The 2,756-nt window shown below is 34.6% G+C and overlaps 1 protein-coding gene across 1 annotated transcript in view; it reads right to left on the bottom strand.

Moving 5' to 3' along the window:
• Positions 1-2,756, bottom strand: part of ACBD6 (acyl-CoA binding domain containing 6) — a 198,367-nt gene that overhangs the window by 109,146 nt on the left and 86,465 nt on the right. The gene's annotated exons all lie outside the window — the stretch shown is intronic.

Raw genomic sequence — 2,756 nt, 5'->3', positions numbered from 1 at the left:
CCAGCTACTCGGGAGGCTGAGGCAGGAGGATCGCTTGAGCCCAGGAGTTTGAGGTTGCTGTGAGCTAGGATGACGCCACGGTACTCTAGCCCGGGCAATACAGTGAGACTTTGTCTCAAAAAAAAAAAAAAAAAAAAGTTATTTCCAGTCACAGCTAATTATCTTAAAGCACATTACTTTGGTATCAACCATCTAAAGCTTTTCTTAAGCATCTGATGTATTTAATTGAGCACCTATTACCTGGCAAGGCACTAGGCAAGATTCTGTTGATAACAGATTCAAGGCTAAGCAAGAGAGTTTGCCTTCAACACATAAACAGTATAGTTGGGATGGAAAAAATCTATACACCATCAACATAAGGTAGAACTTGGATCTTTAAGAAAGACTGTAAGAGAAGAGAGGAGAAACAGCCTACTTCAAGCTGAAGAAAATGAGGTAGGTTTTTATCAAGAAATCAAGTTTAATAAGAACATGTGATCACTTGAAAATATCCTGTTTTGCAGAAGAGAAAATGCTTTTCCAGATCACTTACTCCGTAAAGAAACAGGGAAGTCTAAGGCCAAAACCCCAGAAAAGAGAGGTCTGATTTTTAAAATTAGGGCTGCATATGATACCATTTTAGCTATATTTAACTACTGTCAAAAACACAGTTTCTGTGAAAGAGTGCATTCAGAGTTCCAATTTAGGAATAATAGGGGCCTATTTCCCCCTAATCCAGTAACAGAGAACTCTCTAATCAAGAGGCAGCAACTTCAACTGTGAAAGGACTCTGTCACTTTAAGTCATAACAAAAATACGCTACTCACCAATTGTTTTGAATTTTAAAATGATGGAGAATTGGTGGTGGAGCATAGGAAGGAAAGTAGGAGGATCCCTGGGATGTGGGTTAACCATACCCAGTAATATGTAAGAGTTATTCATAGATGAGAGGACCTTCTGAGTGATCTCTCTTCCTGAACCCAACTTCCAAATGTGCATGTATATTTATGCCATAAGCAGTAAAAGAATAAACATAGTACAAACATATCTAAATTTTTATTTTGCTTAATACTTAATATATTTTTAATGTTCCTTAGATGCATCATCTATTATTTTGCTTTGGCATATGAATTTTTTGAGGGCAGGGGGCATTTATTCATCTAAATACCTGTTTATCACATATAGTTTATCATCACTAAATATGTCAGGCAGAGAGGTATTTATAAAATACTTCAGGATAGGGTACACAATTTAAATTGGATATTAAAAAGAGAAGTTAAATAAAATCACCACAAATGTGCTACAAAGATGAGTGACTAATACAAAAAAGCTTAAGTAATACTCTTGGGCTTAGTTGTTAAACATAGCTATCCAACCCCACATCAAATTTTGACTATCTTATCTGCCACAACCAAGCTGTCTTTATACAATGTCACCACCTAGTGGCCAAAATGGAGAACTGTTTGGACCAACATTGTTCTGCATCTCCTTTCTTGCCCCCTAACAAAATCAAACTCTTTCTTGCTCTACATTTCTCTGTTAAGAGCTTGATACAGTCTTCCATAGTCAATATTTACCTCTATATCCATATTATCTGAAATGAAATAACATGTACTAATGAACCCAGCTATTACGAAATATAGTAGAGCCTTAATAAATGTGTCCTTTCACATCTTATTTTCCTTTTTCTTATGATTTTTTACTCAGTTATCTCTCTTCCTCTCTTTGTTGAATGTAAGTATAAAAATTATCATATTCATTCTCTATGGATGAGTATGAGTTATGTTCACGATGCTGCCCTAAAAAATGTCCCACTTTATCCCCAGCACAAAATAGAAAGTCTCACTTTAGATTACTCCACGTTTTTCTGAAATTGACAGAAAATACATTTATATACCCAAAGGAAAAATCACTGGTTTTCCTTGAAATTCATTCAAAATATAAGAACACATCCCTATGGACAAGAGGGATGGTGTTTAAGTATCACTATTTTTCATCCAATCACAGGAAGAATAGATCCTTGACCATTTCTAAAAATGTTATCTGTACCATTTTCTAGACAGATTACATTTTCCTACAAAAACAATAGTCCAAATAGGTTTCATGGCAAGACACATAAAGTCCATTTACTTACTATTTCATCTACCTCGTAGAATTAAAAAACACATTTATGAGACTAGTTTGGAAATCTACTTAACAGGTACATTCAACAAATATTTTAATTCAATTCATGTATTTATCAAGCAGCTGAAAATTATGTATAAAACACAGTATTTCAATAATACACAATGAATAAGTATTTATTGGATGAATGAAAACCCAACGAAACGGAGCCAATTATCCACAAAGATACGAACAAATCAAACAAAGGAATCTGTGGGCTCTGTGGTACACAAAGACCTTTAAAAGGATAGCAGGTATGGATAATTTTACATGAATCCATTCCCAGCTCCTCAAGGTCTAAATAAATGTACTCTTTACTAATCTACCTGAAAGGCTCTTGTGGTACATATTTCATGTCACCATTCTCCTTTTCCATATTCCCTCTGTGCAAACAGTCTCCTTCTGGTTTGTAAAAGAGAAGCATACACCTCTGTCCTTACTATGGTATACTTCTAGGAAGTGTAACCAAAAGATTTTACTAAGATTTGGCAAATGAATATTAATTAAACCTGTTATTCTTTTGCTAAAAACTATCCTCTTTAATATACTAGGAAAAGTTTGGGAAAAATTAACCCTACGTTGGACTGCCCCAAAATATAAAATCCTCCATGATA

Source organism: Propithecus coquereli, unplaced genomic scaffold, assembly GCF_000956105.1.
Source record: "Propithecus coquereli isolate 6110/MARCELLA unplaced genomic scaffold, Pcoq_1.0 Scaffold300, whole genome shotgun sequence".
NCBI classification, from domain to species: domain Eukaryota; kingdom Metazoa; phylum Chordata; class Mammalia; order Primates; family Indriidae; genus Propithecus; species Propithecus coquereli.
This window is presented reverse-complemented; position numbering and strand designations above follow the sequence as displayed.